Genomic DNA, 26,729 nt, shown 5'->3' on the forward strand with positions numbered 1-26,729 from the left:
TGGAAATAACATAAGAGTTTAGCAGCTGTTCATGTGTTTTAATGATTTGCTTTGGAACTGTGACTGAACTTCAAATCTTAGGGGAGCACAAAGAGTTCCAGATATGGTAAGACCTCCCCAGCTATTTTTCTAGTTTAAAATTGAGACCACGTTTTTTTGCATTATTTTATCATTTATTTTTTTTTTCTGACTGAAATGGACTGCAGAAACTCAATATAGTGATAGATTTTATCTTTTATCAGATGCCTTGAATGTTTAGAATAGGATGATACTCTTATTTGTTAAGGAGGGTATATGAAGAAAGTCTTTGATATATCTAGATCCATTGATAATTAGTAGAAAAGCATCATATGAAGATAGCTAATGTTCTATAGTGTGCTTACTGCATGGCAGGTGCCCTTTTAGGGACTTTGCATAAATTAAGTCCTTTAATCCTCAAAATGATCCTCTGAGGTTAAGCCTTGTCTTTATTCTTCTTTCATAATGAGGACATTAAGGCATGGAAGCATGATGAAAGATGCCCAAATTGCATAGCAAATAGGTGGTAGTGTTGGGAAATGAGCCCATGTAGTCTTTAACCATAACCACACTGCCTCTTTTAATAGGTAAGTATTGGTTCTGTTGTGATTTTCCTTACATTCTATAGGTATATTATAACAAATTACCAGAAACTTTGGAACTTAAAACATTATATACTTATTATATCACAGTTTCCATGGGTCAGGCATCCAGACTTGGCTTAGTTGGGTCTTTGCTTAGGGTATTTCAATACCTGTAGTCAAGGTATTGGCCAGGTCAGGGTTCTCATCTGAGTTTCAAATTTATCTTCCCAGCTCACATAATTGTTGGCAGAATTCATTTCCTTGTAGTTGTAGATGCAGTTTGCATCTTCAAAACCAGGAAGAGAATCTCTTTGTGACCTTCTTGAAGTTCAAAATCCTTTTAAATGGTTTCCAACTGATCAAGTCATGTTCATTCAGGATAATCTCCTTTTTGATGAATTTGTCAGCTAATTTGGGATCTAATTACATCTACAAAATTCTTTCACTCTTGCCATATAATGTAATCTAATCAAAGATGTAACTGAATCATGCATGTAACACCAGGGGTATAGATCATGTGGACCATTTTAGAATTCTGCCTACCACAATGGCATGTCTGATTCTTTCTTATGTGGGTGAAGGAGAGATATAAGTAATGCCATCATACAATGAGATGATACCTCCATTAGAACTGACTCATCAACTGCAGCTTATAAAAATATCAGGGGCTTGTTCAAAGTTATATGCATAAAATTTTCCTTCTTTAACCCCTTTCTAGAACTTTTTTCACACTGAAAGAAGGGTGATAGTATACATGAATAACTTTTTGGAATGTATTATAAATTTACCTTGGCTAGTGTTCCAGAACCTTTCTTAAAACCACCTAGTTACTTTTGTACTGTGATTACCCATTGGATAAAAATGAAACTGCTTAGTGTGGCACACTAAGATCTCTCATACACTCACCAAACATAGCATGGTGTCTTCATCTCTTCTCACTGCCTTCTTCCATCTTTCTACTCCAAGTCCCTTTTGTGCCTCTGGATCTCTACACATGATGTACTTATATATATGCTCAGTTTTTTCTGGAGTACATTTTATATCTCATTCCCACCCCATCCCCTACCGCCAATCTGTTGGTAGATTCTCTGGTTCTTCAAGACTTGTCCTAGGTGTCATTTTTTTGTGTGTGAAACTTTCCACAATTTCCAAGCTGAAAGATAAGAGTAAAAGCTTCAGAAAAAGGATTCGAGTTCTAGCTTCAGCTGGAGGGTAGAAATGAGGGATAATACTGATCTGAACCCCTTCTGAAGGGTTCTATCTCATTCTGGATAGAAATTCTGGATAGAAACTTCAGAAGAAAATAAAATGAATTTAGGATATCAAAACTAAACTAAAAATGTATACTCCTAACATGTTCTATCACTAAAGAGGTTGAGATATAAAATGTCAAATGTGCTCTGTAATGTCTGGAATTTCATTCTTTTCTACTCTCCACTAAACGGAATCTGAGCTCTTTAAAGGCTCTTTTACCTTTTACTTTTATCTGAATGGTGGACCTTTTACTTTTATCTGAATGCAGATTCAGGCTTTAAAAATTCCTGGAGTTATACTGACAAAGGAGTCACCTTTGAGGGATTTCCAGTATCCAACTGAAAACAATTTCCGCATAAAAAAAACTATTCATAAAGTTGAGTTCTTGAGTTCCTGAATTCATAATGATAATCAAAATGAGAAAAGGTGAAGTTCACAGAAGACATTGTGATATGATGTGAAAGAAGATTGAATGTAGTAGATAATAGATATGCTTAGTTTTTATTAATTTTAAGAAAATGGTGGTACTGACATATATGAGTGTTCTGTTTCTTTTATTGAATATATATGGTCCTTTATTCTACATAGACATCTACTTTTCCTGTACATAGGCAAGGTAAAGAGAATTATGAGTAATCCTAGGAGTTTTGAAAAAGTAAGAAATATACCAAGAATAAGAAAGATTGTGACCAGCAGTGTAGGAATACATGGGTAGAAATTGAGGGTTGAAAGAAGATAGATTCACCATATTACCCATAGTAAATACAATCTCTCATTTTCTAGGAAACAAAACCTCTTGGATGATTGGACTAATTATCAAGAGATGCTAACAAGAGGTCATAAGTTGGTCATAATGCTAACAAATCATTCCAGAATTATTTATAATAATGAAAGGACAACAATGTGTCTTGCTGGCCAAGTAAACCTTTAGGAACATCATTTCAGAAAAACATGACAGATTTCTAGAAACCCAAACTGTGAAAGATGTAAAATAGAAAAAAAGAAAAAAGGAAAAAAAAGAAACATGTGGTCTTGAAAAGACCCACTGACATGCTTAGTGCCCTGTGACGTTAGAAAGAGGAGGGGGGCAGGCAGGGAAGGCAAACATGGCCGCTGGATTAAGTATGAATCACTGGAAATTTCAAAAAGGGCCTGTGTCTTGATTAAGGTTTAATTGATCATACCTGCAAACTGGAGCATTTACTGGTCTGAGATAATATTTCTTTCCCTGTTGGTTAAAGGTTACTTTAATACTGGAAGGTATAAATTAATTGAGAAATAATGAATAAGTGAGTCAGTAATCTTTAATATGCTAAGTGAGGGTAAAACAATAACCACTTTAATCATTGTAAAAATTTGTATTCCACTTATTAATCTACTTGTCTGCTCCTAATGAACAATATTATGCCACAATTAGTACCATAAACTTGTACATCATCTCCAAAAGTTTTTTTCTGCCTCCTTTGTTTTGTTGTGGGTTTTTGAGTCAGTTTTGACCTCTGATACCTTCAAGAACCCAGCACAATACTTGTCACATAGTAGGTGTGCGCAAAGTATTTATTGAATGAATAATTGTCTCTTAAAGGTTCTTATAAGTTGTTTTTAAGGTTTTTGAATCATCTAAGAAAAGTCAACTCACTAGACTTGTAACTGTATTGAAATTTTAATCAGTGTCTTGATGTTTGAACCTAACACAGATTGAAGGGCATTTCCGAGGAGAAGGAGGGTATAAGTGGAGAATGGTTCTGTGTGTGTGTGTGTGTGTGTGTGTGTGAGAGAGAGAGAATGTGCGTGTGCGTGCACGCGTGCATGCATGTGTATGGCATGCTGTCTTATAGCTAATCTGGCAGGTAGAATTGTGTGTTAGCATAGACTTCCTGAGAGGGCAAACCCTGTATGAAATAGAGATCTATAAAATTCCACTATCTATAAAATTCCACTTCCTAGAGTTTTTATCCAGAAGGATTTCAAGAGTGAGACAGAGCTCTTTCTCCGTGGAGGTTGGGTCCAGGTATTATTTTCTCCATTTTTTGGCCGAGGAAACGGAAGCTTATTTACAAGTTAGGTATGACAGACTATTTTCGGAATCTCTCCAGATGCATCTTCCTTGGTGAGTGAACTAGCTTCTCTCTCTGCAACCTGTCCACTGTTATGACTTTAGAAAAAGAGACAGAATACCACCTCAGAAAGGTTATAAAAAGAGAGGGTATGCAAAGAGGATATAAAAAGAAGTTCCTTAGGGACACCTGGGTGGCTCAGTTGGTTAAGCAGCTGCCTTCGCCTCAAGTCATGATCCCGGTGTCCTGGGATCGAGTCCCATATTGGGCTCCTTGCTCAGCAGGGAGCCTGCTTCTCCCTCTGCCTCTCCTGCCATTCTGTCTGCCTGTGCTTGCTCTCTCTCCCTCTCTCTCTCTGATAAATAAATAAAAAAATCTTAAAAAAAAAAAAAAAGAAGTTCCTTATAGGCAATGGGATATTTTCCCTTCTTTGCTGTGGAATGCTGAGGAAGAAAGGAAGGGGAATCAGGGCCACAATTTTTTCAGTATATGTATCCTGCTTTGAAAGTTCAAAGCAGAGTCCAGTTTTTCCCCTATCACTGCCTGAAACTCTGGAGGAAAGACCCTTTCAGACATGTGAAGTGATGGAATAATTGTGGCTTTGGCAAGTGGCTAGATGGATGAGACCGAACTTTGACTGCTAGGGGTTCTGGAAGGTCTCTTAGTCTTCAATGAGAGATGTGTTGGTGCTTAGAAGACCGAAGAATTTGCAGATGCCTGAAGATGCACAAATTGCAGCAGTGTGAGAAGACACATCAGAGGCAAATGGTCAGAAGTAGAGTTAGTGCCAGCATAATATTGCTGACACTAAAGGCCAGTGTGGACCCAGTGACACATTGACTGGGAGGAGACCAAACCATTCACTGTGGATCAAGGGGACTCTGTCATGCCTAGATCTTGCTGCCATCTGATTTTATCAGCTCCATGCTCCCCATCTTTGGAAAGACCAAAAGAAGAGAAAGGAAGTTGGAAAGATTCAACATTTATCCAAAAGAAAATGGATCATAGAAGAGTCAATTTTAAAAGAGAAGAGACAACAATACCTAATATTGGCAAGAGTGTTTTTAATTCCCTGGTACCCAGTGAGGTGAATGTTTGCAAGGAAGAGTAAATCTGTGATAGAAAATAAAGAAGCTGTGTATTCTTTATATATCTAGGTAGTATTTGGAGTTTCCATCCCTGCTACCTGAGGAACATATTGACGCCTACCCAGGTGTGAAGTTGTAACCTCAATCTCAATCTGAATGCTTAGGGTGAGGTTATTTCCAGTATATCCTAAAATTCTATTCTTGGATGTCAGAAAAATCTGGCTGCCCTAAAAATAGTTGCTACATATAAACCAACTTAGCCTTGGATACTCCCCAAAACTGTATAATTCTGTAAGCATTGAAGCAAAGGAGGCATTCACATTTGAGAAAGGAAGAAATCCATTTGACCTGAGTTCAGGAAGGGAAGAATGTGATGTGGGGTTACCAAGGGGTATATGGGCATATAAATGAGTGATTGGGGATGGGAAAGTGAACTCTGTTAAGCACATGGTATGGTATCTTTCTCTCTGTCATTTCCAATATGGACTCACAGAGGTTAGTCAGATGCTCAAAGCAAAAGAAGAGGATCAATTTTCACGGGCTTCACACTGAGCAGGCCCTGGGTGGCCCAAAATGTGATGAAGGCAGGTTTGCTTTTGAAACCCACTCAACTTCATTAAAGAAGAATTTGGTTCTTGAAGGTATCACAGCAGTAAGAACAGTCAGAATTGGCAGATTTAATAGATGATTATCTTCTGTCAGTTAGAGCTAGGGCTCAGCAGCACCCACATCTAAAGAGGAACAATAAATCTTATAATAAAAGACTGATTAAAAAGCTGAAGGTGATAAAGTAGGAATGAATAATGAGATATATTAGCAAAAAATAGACTTTAGTAAATTTTAGGTAATGCAGAACATTTATGTAATTATTTCTGGGACTGTTCTGAAAAAGTAAAAAAGAAACATTGCAAACATGTTACATAATATAAAACATTCCAAATAATGCATAGCCATTCTTCCTGACCCTTAGCCTTTATACAAATATACAGTTTTTGGCTAAACTGTCAAGAAAATTAGCTCCCTAGTTTGGTTTTATCTGTTTAGAGAGCTTTGGAAACATCATGGGAGAAAAATGTGGTGCACTGGTATTTCCAGCTGTACAAATGCAGTATTAGTCATGACCGTCCTCAAACTAACATGGACTGTTTTGCCACAGAAATATCCTACTGATACCCACTAACATGCACAGTTTCCCTCAAAATTTTTCACCTGTGGAATGAACACAGGATTTTTATGCAATGTGGAGGAAATGACTTCAGTATAATGACTGAGTGAGGTGCCATTTCATGCAGAGACCAATTGGATTCAAGTCCAAGCCCAAGATCACCTTCCCCTTCAGACTGTTTCAGCACAACTATCGGCAGACTTGAAATAAGTTTTAAACCATTAAAATCAATAATTCATCACCTTTTCCATGTATTTGCCAATCAAAGAATAAAAAGAGGGGGGATTGGGACTTACGTGGGAAAGGCAATAGAAATAAGAGAAGGGGAGATGGGGGAATGATTATAAGAGGAACAGCAAAATTTAATTTTTTTTATTCCAAGTAATTTCTAACTTCAAGATCAAAATGCCATATATTTGTAAGGAGATCTCATCAACCCAACATCAGTGGAATGAGCATTCATTTTGTTTCAGTTCTCTAGCATGGGGCTGGCCTGGTGCTCGTGCTCATGCTGGCCTGGTGCTCTCTGCATTCTCTCTGGGACCCACGATATGCACCTGCTGGTCACAGGGATGGGGTGGACCTGATTTACAGAGATGTTCACTGATCCATACACTAATTGAACTCAAAGACCCTGGACTCATTGATTTTGGACTAGCTCATCCCTCATTTTCTAGATTTGATTGCATTAGCCAGCCAGTATTTTTCTTAAACATCACCAGGAGAGGAAACATCACAAGTCATTACTGCCAACCTTCTTCAGTGTTGAATGGAGTGTTTAACCCCCTCTTCCTATCTTCATCTGCACATACCTTATTTGTCTTCCAAATGAGTTTATTTCTGGAAGTGGCTAGCTACAGATTTCAAACCATAAAATCAGAGAATCTCAGAAGCAAGTAGCCTTTGTTTGCCCTATTTCTTAATGTCACATGCCCTCTGGTGGTAAAATCAGAGGACTTGCTGTGGTTTCATTTGAGTTCTCCAAAGCAAAATGTTTCATTAAAATGAAATTTTAAAAGCATTCATCCTAATTAGCTGCTTGTTGTAAATAAATATATTTTGAGAACTAAAGCATGCTTCAGCATAACCTGAGACTAAGAAGGTTAAGTAAGCAGACTAGTGAAGGGTATTATAGTTGGCACAATTGCCCTTACCTTTCTGGAGCAGGGGATTCTAGGCCTTTATCCTGTTCTCCATTTCTCTACCTTTTTTTCTGAAATAGAGAAGAAAACTTCAAAATTGCACTTGTGTACTTGTTTCATGTGGGTCAGCTCTTCTTTACTGCTACATTACAGCTGATAGCTTAGGCAGAAAAGGAACTCTGACATCTGTTACCTGAAGCAATATATACATAAAATTAGACTGCAAGACAATGACCATTGGGGTACAATCACTAGGAGTTTATTCATAGAAATATTATATCATTACTTTGATCATATCCTCTGAAAATATGAACAGTAGTTGGAAAATTAAAATAATGAGTCAGGGAACCTACTAATCTTGGGGAGAATTTATATTAAAACCAATCCTTCCAGGCACACCTGGGTGGCTCAGGGTTAAGGGTCTGCCTTCAGCTCAGGTCATGGGATGGAACCTTGCATCAGGCTCCCTGCTCAGCAATGAGTCTGCCTCTCCTTCCCCCAGCTTATGCACTCTTTCTTTCTCTCAAATAAATAAAATCTTAAAAGAAAAAAAAAATATATATATATATACACCTTTCCATGTATATTTTTTAGTTTTCACAAAGCAAAATGTTTTGAATCTTTTTATTTTGAGAAGAAAATATCTTTTTCTTTTCTGAGAGGGTGTCAGGTTGTATCTTTAAAAACAAAATTTTATATAACCATAGATGGCAGAATTTTTTTCTTTTTAGTATTTTTAAATTTTTATTTTGAAGTAGTTTCAGATTAATAAGAATTTGCAACAGTGGTACAAAATATAGTATAAAATTTCCATATACCTTTTATTAGCTTGTATTAATACAAGTATTAACATTTTACTTAAATACAGTATATTTTTCAAAATCAGAAAATTAACATTGATATTATACTATTAACTAATCTACAGACATTATTCAGCTTTTGCTAATTATCCCATAAATGCCCATTTTATGGGCCAGGATCTAGATAATGGTTAAATCAATAATGATTAAATTCATACTATACATATAAATATCACAGAAGTGACATTGTAATTTTCTCAGTGTATTGTGTTTAGAGTCTATGATGTTGATGTAGCTTATTCCTGGTGATGTTAATTTTGATCACTTGGTTAAGGTAGTGTCTAATGGATTTCTTTACTATAAAGTAACCGTTTTTCCCTTTGTACTTAATTAGTATCTTATAAAGAAATACTTTAAAACTATGTAAATACTCTATATCTTATCCTGTAGTAACCCACTAATTGCCAAATGAATTTTTTATTTCCATAATTTTTTGACATTTATTAATTAAAATTCTGTAAAGAAGTTTTCCTTTTTTCTCATATATATATTTCTCAATATATTCTGTATGTTCTAATCCATTTCCATCATTTATTTTGTTTTTCATATTGGCCCACATTTAACCATTGAGAGCGTCAAGTTGATGTCTGTGTCCTTTTGACATTGCCCATTATTTTTTTGAGCACTTCTTTTTCAACCACAGGATGTTCCAGACTAATTTTGTACTTTCCCTGCTCTAAACCTGGGGTAATTTTTCTAAGAATAACCCTAAAAATTAAAATGGTTATGGTTATACTTTTTCTTATTTGTAACTCCTTTCCCTGAAGGTAAGAAATCTGTTTCTCATTACTCAAAGTTTATTTACTTGTTTGCACAGTCCTAAGAAATACAACTTTTCAGAACTCTTTTCAGAATTACTAACTCATGCCCCTTTAGAGAAGTGGTGGAAGTTACCAACTCATATACAATGGTTGTGTACAGCTCCTTTTGTCTTATTCTTAAGAGCACATAGTCAAAATACTGTTTTCAAACTTCTTTAGGTTTACTCTTTTCTTCCCCATCCCCTTCACAGTAGTGTAATTTGTAATAGAGTTAGGATCATTTGTTATTATTTGTATGAATTTTGGGTTCTCCTATCATTCTGCTTGATTTGAGTCCCTTATTTGTATTTTTGGTGTATGAAATATTATCATGGTTTCTAAGAATCAGAACTGTACAAAGAGTTATCCTCAGGGAACTGTTTCTTCCCCTGTCCCCATCATCCCTTGTACCTCATGCCCCTCCCCCTTATTTCTGTAAGTAAGTAATCTTTAGTTTCAGGTTATCTTTTTTGGGGGGGGGTGGAAATGAGTAGATACATGTATATCTTATTTCTCTCTCTTTTATAAAAGGTGGCACATAAATAGTACTCCTTTGTACTTATTTCTACTTAATGTATCCTGGAAAACTGTCCATTTTAGTTCATAGAAATCCTCTTGTAGTTTTTCCTTCTTACAGCTGTGTAGATGTATGTAACTTATTTAACCACTTTCCTATATTTAGACATTTACATTGTTTCCAATATTTTGCAACAATGAACAATGCTATGATTAATAACTCATGCAAATGTATTTTTGTATTGGAGGGGTATCTTCTGGATAAATTCTTAAAAGTGGACTTGCTGTGGATAAAAAAGCAAGACCTGTCTGTATGCTGCCTACAAGTGAAATCTTTCAGATCTAAAGATGCATGTAGATTGAAAGTGAGGGGATTAAAAAGCATTTATTATGCAAATGGAAATTAAAAGAAAACCAGGATAGCAATACATATGTTGGACAAAATAGACTCTAAAGTAAACAAAACAGAGGATCACAGAGGAAGAGAGGAAAAAATAAAACAAGATGAAACCAGAGAGGGAGACACACTAGAAGAGACTCTTAACCATAGGAAACAAACTGAGGGTTGGGGGAGTGGAAGGATGGGGTAATGGGTGATGGACATTAAGGAGGGCATGTGATATATTGAGCACTGGGTATTATATAAAACTGATGGGACACAGACGTGTACCTCTGAAACCAGTAGTACATTATATGTCAATTAAAAAAATAGACTCCAAAGATTGTAACAAGAGACAAAGAAGGACACTATATAATCATAAAGGGAAAAATCCAACGAAAAGGTATAGCAATTGTAAATATGTAGGTGCCCATCATGGGAACACCCAAATACATAAAGCAGTTAATAATGAGCATAAAGTATTTGATACTGGGAACCTGGGTGGCTCAGTAGTTAAGCGTCTATCTTGGGCTCAGGTCATGATCCCAGGATCCTGGGATTGAGCCCCACATTGGTGGGAAGCCTGGTTCTCCTTCTCTCACTTGCCTGTTTGTGTTCCCTCTCTCACTGCGTCTCTCTCTGTCAAATAAATAAAATCTAAAAACGAACAACAAAAAAGTATTTGATACTAATACAATAATAGTAGGGTACTTTAAAACTCCCTTACATCAACAGAGAAATCATCCTAACAGAAAAATCAACAAAAAAACAGTGGCTTTCAGTGGCACATTAGGCCAGATGGCTCTAACAGTTACATTTAGAACATCCCATCCTAAAACAGTAGAATACACATTCTCTTCAAGTGCACATGGAACATTCTCCAAAATAGATCACATAATAGGGCACAACACAATTCCTAAGAAGTTCGAAAAAATTGAAGTCTTATCATGCATCTTTTTCAATCACAATAGTATGAAACTGGAAATCAACCAGAAGAAAAAATCTGGAAAGAACACAAATACATGGAGGTTAAATAACATGCTACTAAACAATAAAAGGTCAAACAAGAAATCGAAGAGGAAATTAAAAAAAAAAAATGAAGACAAAAATAAAGACACAATGACCTAAAATCTTAGGGATGCAGCAAAAGCTGTTCTAAGAGGGAAGTTTATAATAATATAAGCCTACTTCAAGAAGAAGAAGAAAAAAAATCTCAAATAATCTACCCTTACACCTAAAGGAGCTAGGAAAAGAACAAATAAAACCCAAAGTGAGCAGAAGGAAGGAAATAATAACGGAATATAAATAAATAGTATAGAAACTAAAAATAAATAAAATAAATAAATAAAAATAGATCAGTGAAACCAGGTTCTTTGAGAAGATCAACAAAATTGATAAACTTTTAGCCAGATTCGAAAGAAGGAGAGAGAGAGACTCAAAATCAGAAATGAAAGAGGAGAAATAGTAACCGACACCACAGAAATACAAAGAGATTATAAGAGAGTACTATGAAAAATTATATGCCAACAAATTGGATAACCCAGAAGAATTGGATATGTTCCTAGAAACTTGTAACCTCCCAAACCTGAATCAGGAAGAAATAGAAAATTTGAACAAACTAATTACCAGCAATGAAATTAAATTAGTAATTTAAAAAAACCTTCCAACAGCTTAAAAATCCAGTAACAGATGGCTTCACAGGTAAATTCTACCAAACATGTAAAGAATAGTTAGTGCTTATTCTCAAACTATTCCAAAAAAATATAAGAGGAAAGAAAGCTTCCAAAGTCATTTCATAAGGACAGCATTAACCTGATACTAAAACCAGATAAACACACTACCAAAAAAGAGAACTATGGACCAATAACTCTGATTTACATAGATGTGGATATCCTCAACAAAATAGTAGCAAACTGAGTCCAACAATACATTAAAAAAAAAAAGTCATTCACCATGAAGTGGGATTTATTCCTACGATGCAAGAGTAGTTCAGTAGTTGCAGATCAATGAACATGATACATCACATCAACAGGAGAAAGGATAAAAACCTTATGATAATCTCAATAGATGCCGAAAAAGCATTTGACAAAGTGCAACATCTATCTGTGATAAATATCCTCAACACAATAGTTTTAAAGGGAATGTACTTCAGTATAACAAGGCCATATATGAAAAATCCACAGTGAACATCGTAATGCTGAAAAACTAAGCTTTCCCCCTAAGGTCTAGAACAAGACAAGGTTATCCATTCACCACCTTTCTTCAGTACAGTATCAGAAGTCCTAGACACAGCAATCAGACACAAAAAGAAATAAAAGGCATCCAAATTGGTAAGGAAAAAGTAAAACTTTGACTATTTGCAGATGCCATGATACTATGTATAGAAAACTCTGAAAACTCTACCAAAAAACTTCTAGAACTAATGAATGAATTCAGTAAAGTCAGGATGTAAAATCAATATACAGAAATCTGTATTTCTGTACACAAATAATGAAGCTACAGAAAGAGAAATTAAAACAAGTCCATTTACAATTGCACTAAAAATAATAAAATACCTAGGAATAAACTTAACCAAGGAGGTAAAAGATATGTACTCTGGAAACTATAAAACATTGATGAAAGAAATTGAAAAAGACACAAAGAAGTGGAAAGACATTTTTTGCTCATGGATTAGAAGAAGAAATATTATTAAAGTGCCCATAATATCCAAAGAAATCTACAGATTTAATGCAATCCTTATCAAAATGCCAACAGTATTTTTCACAGAACTAGAACAAATAGTCCTAAAATTTATATGCAACCACAAAGGACTGCAAATAGCTAAAGCAATTTTGAAAAAGAAAAACTAAACTGGAGGTATCACAATCCCAGATTTCAAAATATGCTACAAAGCTGTAGTAATCAAAACAGTAAGGTACTGGCACAAAAATAGGACACATAGATCAGTGGAACAGAATGGAGAGCCCAGAAGTAAATCCATCATTATATGGTCAATTTATCTTCAACAAAGGAGGCAAGAAAATGCAATGGAAGAAGACAATCTCGGGGGGAGGAGTCAAGATGGCGGAGAAGTAGCAGGCTGAGACTGCTTCAGCTAGCCGGAGATCAGCTAGATAGCTTATCTAAAGATTGCAAACACCTGAAAATCCATTGGCAGATCGAAGAGAAGAAGAACAGCAATTCTGGAAACAGAAAAACAACCACTTTCTGAAAGGTAGGACCGGCGGAGAAGTGAATCCAAAGCGACGGGAAGATAGACCCCGGGGGGAGGGGCCGGCTCCCGGCAAGCGGCGGAGCAACCGCGCACAAAATCAGGACTTTTAAAAGTCTGTTCCGCTGAGGGACATCGCTCCAGAGGCTAAACCGGGGCGAAGCCCACGCGAGTTCAGCGTGGCCTCAGGTCCCGCAGGGTCACAGAAGGATCAGGGGTGTCTGAGTGTCGCAGACCTTGCGGGTATTGGAACGGGAAAGCCGGCTACAGAGACAGAGCCGACAGTAAGCTCACAGCTCGGTGTTACCTTGAACTGGTCGCAGGCTCGGTGAGCTCGGAGCGCGGCCGGAGGTCAGGCAGACGGGAGTAACTGGCGCTGTTCTCTGAGGGCGCACTGAGGAGTGCGGCCCTGGGCTCTCGGCTCCTCTGGGCGAGAGACCAGGAGGCCGCCATTTGTATTCCCGTCCTCTGGAACTCTACGGAAAGCGCTCAGGGAACAAAAGCTCCTGAAAGCAAACCCGAGCGGATTACTCACCCCGGCCCCGGGTAAGGGCGGTGTAATTCCGCCTGGGGCAAAGACACTTGAGAATCACTACAACAGGCCCCTCCCCCAGAAGATCAACAAGAAATCCAGCCGAGACCAAGTTCACCTACCAAGGAGTGCGGTTTCAATACCAAGGAGAGCAGCAGAATTCCAGAGGAGGAGAAAGCCAAGCACGGAACTCATGGCTTTTTCCCTGTGATTTTTTTTTTAGTCTTGCAGTTAATTTAATTTTTTTTCTTTTTCAGTTTTTGTTTTTTTTTTCTCTCGCCTTCAGGTAAAATTTTTTTTTTTAACTGTTACCTTTTTCTTTTTTAACGATTTTTTACTAGTTTACCTAATATATATATTTTTTCTTTTTTACATTTTTCTTAGGTGTTTTTTTTTTTAAATTCTTTTCTTTTCTTCTTTTTTTTTTTCTTTTTTCTTTTTTTTTTCTTTCTTCCTTTTTGAATCTCTTTTTATCCCCTTTCTCCCCCCTCACGATTTTGGATCTCTTCTAATTTGGTTAAAGCATTTTTTCCTGGGGTTGTTGCCACCCTTTTAGTATTTTACTTGCCCCTTCATATACTCTTATCTGGACAAAATGACAAGACGGAAAAATTCAACACAAAAAAAAGAACAAGAGGCAGTACCGAAGGCTAGGGACCTAATCAATACAGACATTGGTAATATGTCAGATCTAGAGTTCAGAATGACAGTTCTCAAGGTTCTAGCCGGGCTTGAAAAAGGCATGGAAGATATTAGAGAAACCCTCTCGAGAGATATAAAAGCCCTTTCTGGAGAAATAAAAGAACTAAAATCTAACCAAGTTGAAATCAAAAAAGCTATTAATGAGGTGCAATCAAAAATGGAGGCTCTCACTGCTAGGATAAATGAGGCAGAAGAAAGAATTAGTGATATAGAAGACCAAATGACAGAGAATAAAGAAGCTGAGCAAAAGAGGGACAAACAGCTACTGGACCACGAGGGGAGAATTCGAGAGATAAGTGACACCATAAGACGAAACAACATTAGAATAATTGGGATTCCAGAAGAAGAAGAAAGAGAGAGGGGAGCAGAAGGTATACTGGAGAGAATTATTGGGGAGAATTTCCCCAATATGGCAAAGGGAACGAGCATCAAAATTCAGGAGGTTCAGAGAATGCCCCTCAAAATCAATAAGAATAGGCCCACACCCGTCACCTAATAGTAAAATTTACAAGTCTCAGTGACAAAGAGAAAATCCTGAAAGCAGCCCGGGAAAAGAAGTCTGTAACATACAATGGTAAAAATATTAGATTGGCAGCTGACTTATCCACAGAGACCTGGCAGGCCAGAAAGAGCTGGCATGATATTTTCAGAGCACTAAACGAGAAAAACATGCAGCCAAGAATACTATATCCAGCTAGGCTATCATTGAAAATAGAAGGAGAGATTAAAAGCTTCCAGGACAAACAAAAACTGAAAGACTTTGCAAATACCAAACCAGCTCTACAGGAAATATTGAAAGGGGTCCTCTAAGCAAAGAGAGAGCCTACAAGTGGTAGATCAGAAAGGAACAGAGACCATATACAGTAACAGTCACCTTACAGGCAATACAATGGCACTAAATTCATATCTTTCAATAGTTACCCTGAATGTTAATGGGCTAAATGCCCCTGTCAAAAGACACAGGCTATCAGAATGGATAAAAAAACAAAACCCATCTATATGTTGCCTCCAAGAAACTCATTTTAAGCCCGAAGACACCTCCAGATTTAAAGTGAGGGGGTGGAAAAGAATTTACCATGCTAATGGACATCAGAAGAAAGCAGGAGTGGCAATCCTTATATCAGATCAATTAGATTTTAAGCCAAAGACTATTATAAGAGATGAGGAAGGACACTATATCATACTCAAAGGGTCTGTCCAACAAGAAGATATAACAATTTTAAATATCTATGCCCCCAACTTGGGAGCAGCCAACTATATAAACCAATTAATAACAAAATCAAAGAAACACATCAACAATCATACAATAATAGTAGGGGACTTTAACACTCCCCTCACTGAAATGGACAGATCATCCAAGCAAAAGATCAGCAAGAGAATAAAGGCCTTAAACGACACACTGGACCAGATGGACATCACAGATATATTCAGAATATTTCATCCCAAAGCAACAGAATACACATTCTTCTCTAGTGCACATGGAACATTCTCCAGAATCGATCACATCCTCGGTCCTAAATCAGGACTCAACCGGTATCAAAAGATTGGGATCATTCCCTGCATATTTTCAGACCACAATGCTCTAAAGCTAGAACTCAACCACAAAAGGAAGTTTGGAAAGAACCCAAATACATGGAGACTAAACAGCATCCTTCTAAAGAATGAATGGGTCAACCGGGAAATTAAAGAAGAATTGAAAAAAATCATGGAAACAAATGATAATGAAAATACAACGGTTCAAAATCTGTGGGACACAACAAAGGCAGTCCTGAGAGGAAAATATATAGCGGTACAAGCCTTTCTCAAGAAACAAGAAAGGTCTCAGGTACACAACCTAACCCTACACCTAAAGTAGCTGGAGAAAGAACAAGAAAGAAACCCTAAGCCCAGCAGGAGAAGAGAAATCATAAAGATCAGAGCAGAAATCAATGAAATAGAAACCAAAAAAACAATAGAACAAATCAACGAAACTAGGAGCTGGTTCTTTGAAAGAATTAATAAAATTGATAAACCCCTGGCCCGACTTATCAAAAAGAAAAGAGAAAGGACCCAAATAAATAAAATCATGAATGAAAGAGGAGAGATCACAACTAACACCAAAGAAACACAAACTATTATAAGAACATACTATGAGCAACTCTACGCCAATAAATTTGACAATCTGGAAGAAATGGATGCATTTCTAGAAACATATAAACTACCACAACTGAACCAGGAAGAAATAGAAAGCCTGAACAGACCCATAACCAGTAAGGAGATTGAAACAGTCATTAAAAATCTCCAAACAAACAAAACCCCAGGGCCAGACGGCTTCCTGGGGGAATTCTACCAAACATTTAAAGAAGAACTAATTCCTATTCTCCTGAAACTGTTCCAAAAAATAGAAATGGAAGGAAAACTTCCAAACTCATTTTATGAGGCCAGCATCACCTTGATCCCAAAACCAGACAAGGATCCCACCAAAAAAGAGAGCTATAGACCGATATCCTTGATGAACACAGATGCAAAAATACTCAACAAAATACTAGCCAATAGGATTCAACAGTACATTAAAAAGATTATTCACCACGACCAAGTAGGATTTATTCCAGGGCTGCAAGGTTGGTTCAACATCCGCAAATCAGTCAATGTGATACAACACATCAATAAAAGAAAGAACAAGAACCATATGATACTCTCAATAGATGCTGAAAAAGCATTTGACAAAGTACAGCATCCCTTCCTGATCAAAACTCTTCAAAGTGTAGGGATAGAGGGCACATACCTCAATATCATCAAAGCCATCTATGAAAAACCCACCGCAAATATCATTCTCAATGGAGAAAAACTGAAAGCTTTTCCGCTAAGGTCAGGAACATGGCAGGGATGTCCATTATCACCACTGCTATTCAACATAGTACTAGAGGTCCTAGCCTCAGCAATCAGACAACAAAAGGAAATTAAAGGCATCCAAATCGGCAAAGAAGAAGTCAAATTATCACTCTTCGCAGATGATATGATACTATATGTGGAAAACCCAAAAGACTCCACTCCAAAACTGCTAGAACTTATACAGGAATTCAGTAAAGTGTCAGGATATAAAATCAATGCACAGAAATCAGTTGCATTTCTCTACACCAACAGCAAGACAGAAGAAAGAGAAATTAAGGAGTCAATCCCATTTATAATTGCACCCAAAACCATAAGATACCTAGGAATAAACCTAACCAAAGAGACACAGAATCTATACTCAGAAAACTATAAAGTACTCATGAAAGAAATTGAGGAAGACACAAAGAAATGGAAAAATGTTCCATGCTCCTGGATTGGAAGAATAAATATTGTGAAAATGTCTATGCTACCTAAAGCAATCTACACATTTAATGCAATTCCTATCAAAGTACCATCCATCTTTTTCAAAGAAATGGAACAAATAATGCTAAAATTTATATGGAACCAGAAAAGACCTCGAATAGCCAAAGGGATATTGAAAAAGAAAGCCAACGTTGGCGGCATCACAATTCCGGACTTCAAGCTCTATTACAAAGCTGTCGTCATCAAGACAGCATGGTACTGGCACAAAAACAGACACATAGATCAATGGAACAGAATAGAGAGCCCAGAAATAGACTCTCAACTCTATGGTCAACTAATCTTCGACAAAGCAGGAAAGAATGTCCAATGGAAAAAAGACAGCCTCTTCAATAAATGGTGCTGGGAAAATTGGACAGCCACATGCAGAAAAATGAAATTGGACCATTTCCTTACACCACACACAAAAATAGACTCAAAATGGATGAAGGACCTCAATGTGCGAAAGGAATCCATCAAAATCCTTGAGGAGAACACAGGCAGCAACCTCTTTGACCTCTGCCGCAGCAACATCTTCCTAGGAACAATGCAAAAGGCAAGGGAAGCAAGGGCAAAAATGAACTATTGGGATTTCATCAAGATCAAAAGCTTTTGCACAGCAAAGGAAACAGTTAACAAAATCAAAAGACAACTGACAGAATGGGAGAAGATATTTGCAAACGACATATCAGATAAAGGACTAGTGTCCAGAATCTATAAAGAACTTAGCAAACTCAACACCCAAAGAACAAATAATCCAATCAAGAAATGGGCAGAGGACATGAACAGACATTTCTGCAAAGAAGACATCCAGATGGCCAACAGACAAGTGAAAAAGTGCTCCATATCACTCGGCATCAGGGAAATACAAATCAAAACCACAATGAGATATCACCTCACACCAGTCAGAATGGCTAAAATCATCAAGTCAGGAAATGACAGATGCTGGCGAGGATGTGGAGAAAGGGGAACCCTCCTACACTGTTGGTGGGAATGCAAGCTGGTGCAGCCACTCTGGAAAACAGCATGGAGGTTCCTCAAAATGTTGAAAATAGAACTGCCCTATGACCCAGCAATTGCACTATTGGGTATTTACCCTAAGGATACAAACGTAGTGATCCAAAGGGGCACATGCACCCAAATGTTTATAGCAGCAATGTCCACAATAGCCAAACTATGGAAAGAACCTAGATGTCCATCAACAGATGAATGGATCAAGAAGATGTGGTATATTCACAGACCTGTACCCCTGGGGATAAAAATATATGTTTATAAAAAATAAAAAATTAATTAAAAAAAAATAAAGAGAAGGAACACCTAAAAAAAAAAAAAAAAGATGTGGTATATATACACAATGAAATACTATGCAGCCATCAAAAGAAATGAAATCTTGCCATTTGCGACAACATGGATGGAACTAGAGCGTATCATGCTTAGCGAAATAAGTCAAGCAGAGAAAGAAAACTATCATATGATCTCCCTGATATGAGGAAGTGGTGATGCAACATGGGGGCTTAAGTGGGTAGGAGAAGAATAAATGAAACAAGATGGGATTGGGAGGGAGACAAACCATAAGTGACTCTTAATCTCACAAAACAAACTGAGGGTTGCTGGGGGGAGGGGGTTTGGGAGAAGGGGGTGGGATTATGGACATTGGGGAGGGTATGTGCTTTGGTGAGTGCTGTGAAGTGTGTAAACCTGGTGATTCACAGACCTGTACCCCTGGGGTTAAAAATATATGTTTATAAAAAATAAAAAATTAATTAAAAAAAAAAAAAAAGACAATCTCTCTCTTCAACAAATAGTGTTGGGAAAATTGGACAGCCACATGCAGAGAATGAAACTGAACCACTTTCTTATACCATATGAAAAAAAAAAAGAAAAAAAAAGAAAAAAAACCCTCAAAAATGAACTATATGTGAGACCTGAAACCATAAAAATCCTAGAGGAAAGGACTGGCAGTAATTTCTCTGACTTTAGCCACAGGAGCATTTTTCTAGATATGTCTCCTGAGGCAAGGGAAACAAAAGCAAAAATAAACTATTGGGACTACCCCAAAAAGCCTCTACACAGCAAAGGAAACAATCAACAAAACTAAAAGAGCCTACTAAATGGGAGAAGTTACTTGTAAACGACACATCCAATAAAGGATTACTATTCAAAATATATAAAGAACTTATAAAAGTCAACATTGAAAAAACAAACCAATGAAAAAATGAAAAGAAGACATTAACAGACATTTCTTCAAAGAATACAGTGCAGATGACAGACACATGAAGAGATGCTTGGCATCACTCATCAGGGAGATACAAATCAGAACCACAATAAGGCATCACCTCATACCTGTCAGAATGGCTAAAATAAAAAAAAAAAACATAAGAAACAATAAGTGGCAGAAATGTGGAGAAAAAGGAACCCTCGTGCACTGTTGGTGGGAATGAAAACGGGTGCAGCCACTATGAAAAAGAGTATGGAGTTTCCTCAGAAAATTAAGAAAAGAACTACTGTATGATCTGGTAATTCCACTACTGAGTATTTACCCAAAGAATACAAAAACACTAATCAAAAAGGTATATGCAGCCCTATATTTATTATAGCACTATAATATTCTATGTTTATTATAGCCAAATTGTGAGGCAGCCCAAGTGTCTACCAATAAATGAATGGATAAGGAAGGTGTGGAATACATACATACAGTGGAATATTACTCAGCCATAAAAATGAATGAAATCCTCCATTTGCAACAACGTGTATGGATCTAGGGAGTATAATGCTGAAATAAGAGAAAGACAAATAGCATATGATTTCATTCATATGTGGAATTTAAGAAACAAAGAAAAAAATAGACAAACCAAAAATAGACTCTTAACTATAGAGAAGAAACTGATGGCCAACAAAGGAGAGGAGGGTCGGGGGATGGGAGAAATAGATGATAAAGATTAAGGGTATACTTACCATGATGAGCACTGAGTGAGTAATGTGTAGAATTGCTGAATCACTATATTGTACACTTGCAACAAATATAACATTGTATGTTAACTATACTGGAATTAAATTAAAAAGTGGGCTTGCTGAGTCAAAATGTAAATGTAGATGTAGCTTCTTAGGTATTGTCAGTTTTCCTCCCAAAAACTTGTACTAGTTTGCATTTCTGCCAGTAATGTATGAGAGTGCTTGTTTCTCTACAGAATGTGTTGTCATATTTTTAAATTGTTGCCAATCTGATAATTATATACCAGTATAGTTTTAGTTTGTATTTCTCTAATTATGAGTGAGATTAAATACATTTTCCTATATTCAGAGTCATTTTTTTAAGGATTAAAAAAAAATTTATTTGACAGAGATCAAAAGTAGGCAGAGAGGCCGGCGGGGGTTGGGGGGGCGGGAAGCAGGCTCTCTCCTGAGCAGAGAGCCCGATGTGGGGCTCAATCCCAGGACTCTGGGATCACGACCTGAGCTGAAGGCAGACGCTTTAACCCACTGAGCCACTCAGGCACCCCTCAGAGGTCATTTTTATAAGTTGGTTATAGATGGCCTTCTTTTGCCTTATCTCCATTTTAATGAGTTTTCAAAAAAAATTTTCCCCTCAGTTATTAAGTTCTTTGTATATTAGCAATAATAGTATTCTATCTATAGTTAGGTTATGTTGTGAACACTTTATCAAAATTTGTAGTCTTTGACTTTATTTTATTTATTTTTTCATCATGCCATGTCTTTCCATATGATTTTTAATATCAACTTGTCTACTTCCATAAGAAAGCTTATTTGTGTCTTTCTTGGGATTGTGTTAAATTTTACATTAACTTAGGAAGAATGGACAGTTTATGATACTGAGTCATGCTATCCACAAACTGGGAATGTTGGGTTTCCTGGGTGGCTGAGTTGGTTAAAGCCTCTGACTTCTGGTTTTGGCTAAGGTCAGGACTCAGGGTCATGAGATTGGGCCCCCTGTTGGGCTCTGAGTTGAGCCTGGAGCCTGTTTAAGATTCTTTCCCTTTCCCTCTGCTTCTCCCCCAGCTTGTACAATTTTTTCTCTTAAAAAACAAAAATGGAGTGTCTTTCCATTTGTCCAGCTTTCTTCCTGTAGCTTTCAGGGGTGTTTTCCTCACGTCAGACATGATTTTAGTCATATCTCATAATAAGGAAACTGAGACCAGAGTTGTTGACAAATTTGCCCAAGTTCACTTAGAGAGCAGTGGTCAAAATTGGCCCTTTAATCAAGATCCTGTGCAATTAACCAGTGCATAGTACTCTCTCCTCAAGATACGGGCTCCCCAAGTGTCAGTTTCTATTTGAAAAAGAGAAAAAGCAAGTTCATACCTCATCCTCCTTTTCTTCATCTACTGTAGCAGCCATATTATTGATTATAGGGAACTGAGTGGAAGTATGGGGAGGACTGATGATGGTTGAATAGTAGCACTTGGATCAGCAAGCCACACAGGTTTAAGGGAAAGGGAGTTTCATTGCAATTAATGGACTCCATATTGATAGAAAATGATACAAGATTTTTGGCTACAAAATTTATAAAACTCAGTTCTGTTCCACTTTCCAATTTGCTTTCAGTGTGCAACCAATGTGATCTTACAAAAATGAAAATAGTTAAATATCATTTTCCTTCCTTTAATCTTTCAGTGGATTCACTTTGGTCTCAGAGTAAAGGTAGAACTCATATGGCCTGTTCCTCAGTTTCTAGGCTCAAGTCCATGCCATGCTTTACCACACTGCTGCTCTAGCCCTAGTAAAGTACCTGTAGTACTTCATTCTTTTCTGCATCCCATCCAGAAAACCTCTTCTCCAGAAGGCCTTTCCTGATCCTGTCTTTTATACCCCCTTGTGTGCTTTCTGTAGGGAGTTGCTCTAACCTTTATCACCTTGCATTTTATCACTTATTAGTTCATACCCACAAACTCTTGAGGGTATGAACTATTTTAATTTTAGATTCTAGATCCCAGTGTCATGTCTTATGTAGTAGCCTCTTAATATGTTTGTTGACTGAATGACTGACTGAATAAATATTATTTTCTTACCTTTTTTGATGTCATGGCACACTCTTATCTCTTCTTCAGATAGTTTCTTCTTCTTGCATGGGAAATGATTTTCCTGTATCCTCAGGATTGTCATCATCGTGAGCTGTGGACTTTTTCAAAGTTTCAAGAGAAATCTCAAATCTGTGATCTAAGATTTTTTTTTTTAAAGTTAATAATCAACTGACATACGCTTTCCGCTTTCTTTTCTGTCTGGGAATGATTTGTAGCTGTCATTGGGATGAATAATCCTTGGCTTTTTATAAAATGCAAACCTGAAAATGTTCTTTGAAATCTGGTCGTGCCATTTCTAAAAGGCATCACTTTTTGTCAAAAGTCTGGTCCAACTCTGGCAGTTGATATTTTACAAGTATCAGATATGCTCTGAACTATTTTTCTTTACCTATGGCAGGGATAAACACTAGTTTTTATTGAGCTCCACCTATGTATTAAACACTCTTCTAAACATGTGGCATATAGATAACTTCAGCAGATTTAGTTTTTCACCGTATTCTCATAGACGAAGAAGCTGAGGCATGCAGAGCTTAAGTAACTTGCCCAATAATAATAATAGGAACTGAGATTAGATTTTCAGGGGAGCCAAATCGAGAGTTTATATTCTAAAATTGCATTAGACTACTTTCTTTATCTACACTTCACCTTACTATGCCTCCTGTAATATGTAATGTTGTTTGTGTGCTACATGTATGTTTATTATTATCTCCTCAATAGGATCCTAAGATCTTTATTTAAAGAGAGTGTCTTAGCTCTTTAGCTTCTATAATGTTATATAGTGCTGGACACATTGTATGACCATTTCATAAGCACATGCTCAGAAAAGTTTTGCTTTGAAAAGTTTACTGAAATTCACCCCAAGTCTTAGGAAAACGTATATAGGGATTTTACCAAATGAGGATAAAATAGCATATTTTCAAAAATCTAATTTTTTTTACCTAAGAGTTGAATTTAAGATTATTATTATAATAGATGTAATAGGAACTGAAGAAGCGGGGAAGACCCTCATGACATCATCCGTTGACTGTCTCTCTTCCCTGTCAGGCTTCTACATGAATGTAATAATGCTTTGATGAATATTATTGAAACTGAGTGCCCTGTGTCCTATTTGCTTTGTACCAACACTGATTAATAAAGCATTAATTTAACTCATTCTCTTTTACAGCTTCCTCTCCTGATTCCTCTCACAATTATTTTCTGAAGGAGTAGGAAGTTTGTTATTACTCTATGAAGTTCTAATGAATTCTTGTTTACCCCAAGGATATCCTCAACTAAGCTTGTGTACTCCAACTCTCCTGTGATAATGCCTGTTTACCTCAACTGGAATGCCACCCAGTGCTTGGGAGTTTAAAATATTCTCCCATGCCATAGTGGATGGGGTTTTGGGAGGGCATAGTGGTATCAACCATCAAGAAAATAATAACTTTTCACTACCAAGACCCTCTTTCCTTCATGCAAATAGATCCCAGCAGACTACCAAACTTGGCCTGTACATGTCTGAATTTACTGAATGCATATTTGCAGAATAGATCTAGTGAGTTACAATTCCATTATTCTCTTAAACCAGTGTCAAATTCAAGAAAGTAAAAGGGAAAATAAGTGTATATAGTACTACCTCAAAGCTTCTACCATATAAGACTAAGTCTTCTCAGAACTTTTGCCATGTTACTTTTTTTTTCTTTTTAATTTTTTATTTTTTATAAACATATAATATAATATATTATATTATAATTCACAGGTATGTGAATCACCAGGTTTACACACTTCACAGCACTCACCATAGCACATACCCTCCCCAATGTCCATAACCCAACCCCCCTTCCCCCAACCCCCCTCCCCCCAGCAACCCTTAGTTTGTTTTGTGAGATTAAGAGTCACTTATGGTTTGTCTCCCTCCCAATCCCATCTTGTTTCATTTATTCTTCTCCTACCCCCTTAACCCCCCCTGTTGCATCACCACTTCCTCATATCAGGGAGATCATATGATAGTTGTCTTTCTCTGCTTGACTTATTTCGCTAAGCATGATACGCTCTAGTTCCATCCATGTTGTCGCAAATGGCAAGATTTCATTTCTTTTGATGGCTGCATAGTATTCCATTTTATATATATACCACATCTTCTTGATCCATTCATCTGTTGATGGACATCTAGGTTCTTTCCATAGTTTGGCTATTGTGGACATTGGTGCTATAAACATTTGGGTGCATGTGCCCCTTCAGATCACTACGTTTGTATCTTTAGGGTAAATACCCAGTAGTGCAATTGCTGGGTCATAGGGTAGTTCTATTTTCAACATTTTGAGGAACCTCCATGCTGTTTTCCAGAGTGGTTGCACCAGCTTGCATTCCCACCAACAGTGTGGTGGCATCACAATTCCGGACTTCAAGCCATGTTACTTTTTTTTATTAATAACTTCTTGTTCTAATCATTTTGGATTATAAAAATAACATGTTTTTGGTAGAACTATTGGAAATCAGAAATGTGTTTTTAAGTGTTTACTAATTTATAATCTCTTCACTCAGAGATACCCACTTTTAATATTTTGGTATGTGAAAAATGTGTGTGTGTGTGTGTGTGTGTGTGTGTGTGTGTGTGTGTATAATGTGTATTACATATATATATTTCCAATAACTCAACCTTATATCATGGACATTTTTTAGATCACTTAAGATTCTTCAGTGACCTTTTAAAAAAGGTTTATAATGTCTACTGATAACTGTATAATGTTCTATTTAATGATCTGACATTGCTGGATATGTTGATGCTTTCACTGAATTGAACACCAGCTTGTATGCTGTCTGAATAAGAGAGGAAAGTTAATCATGAGCTGCATAAATTATTCTAAAGGAAGTAAGCAACCTTCATCTTCCTAACAAAATAATGGAATTAAAACATAAAGAAAAGGAAGTTCTTTTTTTTGTAAAAGGCCCCAGAACTCAGATGCTTATCTGAGGTGTTTTTTCTTTTTTTTTTTTAAATGATTCTAGTCCAGTGGAAATCTGTTCATGTCTGAAATCCCTCAGCAGGGGTAGGAAAGTGACAGGAACACATCTTTTTCAGACTTATAGCAACATTTTCTTAAGCCAACCTGCAAATATCACAAATACAACCTTACACTCAGTGCTTTGGCTGCTGACAGTGGTTATCAACTGGCGGGAGGACTTAAGAGAAGGAAAATTGGAGACAAAATCAAGAGACATTTTCATAACCTTAGAACTGGCACAACCATATCACCTCTACTATGCAAACAATTTACCTTTTCTGTTACTGTGTGAAGTAAATACCTGCTTTGAGATATATTTACCCAGAAGAAACTGGTGACTAACTTGTCAGCTAAAAGATCACAAACTAAAAGGAATTAGATTAGTCCTAAAAGAAATTAGATTACGGAATGTAGCAAGAGAAATAAAAGGAAAACTTCACTTCAGTATTCTGTACAATGAAACATACAAGGCTTTTATAGCATGGAAGAGCAAATTAAAATATATACTATTTTATGCCTCTTAAATTGAGAAAGGATTAAAATAATGATCATGGGCAATGATGTGGAGCAATAGAAACTCTCACACAGTGCTGGGAAATTACTGGGCAGTTATGTTCAATTTTTTTTTTCAAGATTTTATTTATTTATTTGACAGAGAGATCACAAGTAGGCAGAGAGGCAGGCAGAGAGAGAGGGAAGCAGACTCCCTGCGGGGCAGAGAGCCTGATGTGGGGCTCAATCCCAGGACCATGGTATCATGACCTGAGCTGAAGGCAGAGGCTTTAACCCACTGAGCCACCCAGGCGCCCCGAATTATGTTCAATTTTTAAAGCTAAAAGTATATATGCCCTTCAGTAGAGCTTAGGGAAAGCCAGAGAAAAGCTTGAGTGTTCTTTAGTCTTATCTTTTAAGATAATGAGGTAGAAATGAAGATGAAATTTCAAGGTTAGATGTCTTGCATCCTTGCTAAGGCTCAGGAGAAAGATTCTGGAGCACTGGTGTGCAAGGACAGAGCAGTGGGAGCATCTTTCTCAGGCCTAGGTAGTGAGGGGTGCATTGTCTGTAGAG

At 37.0% G+C, this 26,729-nt stretch overlaps 1 long non-coding RNA gene across 3 annotated transcripts in view; it reads right to left on the reverse strand.

Annotated features, from left to right (window-relative positions):
• LOC116593189 overlaps nt 1–26,729 on the reverse strand; it is an 84,914-nt gene that overhangs the window by 52,434 nt on the left and 5,751 nt on the right. For all 3 annotated transcript variants that reach the window (XR_004286813.1, XR_004286812.1, XR_004286814.1), the window contains exons 3-4: nt 22,666–22,775; nt 7,321–7,379 (exon numbers count right to left, since the gene is read on the reverse strand). This is a non-coding gene — a long non-coding RNA (uncharacterized LOC116593189). The remainder of the gene's footprint in view (nt 1–7,320; nt 7,380–22,665; nt 22,776–26,729) is intronic.

The sequence above is a fragment of the Mustela erminea genome, chromosome 6 (genome assembly GCF_009829155.1).
Source record: "Mustela erminea isolate mMusErm1 chromosome 6, mMusErm1.Pri, whole genome shotgun sequence".
Lineage (NCBI taxonomy): Eukaryota > Metazoa > Chordata > Mammalia > Carnivora > Mustelidae > Mustela > Mustela erminea.